Consider the following 201-nt stretch of genomic DNA (forward strand, 5'->3'; position numbering starts at 1 on the left):
ACGCGCGTTTAACAGAAAAAAAGCCATCAATATTTCACTTTGTGTTTATCTTCTATAATCCACAAGTTCACGCAAAAGCAAGAGCAGCAAGACAGCGTAAGCGCAGGGCCAGCATGAAAGACCAACTTAGCGTCTGAAGTGGTAACGCCAAGGTTAACGCGGGTCCTTTTCAATTGCTTAGTGCATGTTTACGTGAAATCC

This window comes from Penaeus monodon, chromosome 15, assembly GCF_015228065.2.
Source record: "Penaeus monodon isolate SGIC_2016 chromosome 15, NSTDA_Pmon_1, whole genome shotgun sequence".
Lineage (NCBI taxonomy): Eukaryota > Metazoa > Arthropoda > Malacostraca > Decapoda > Penaeidae > Penaeus > Penaeus monodon.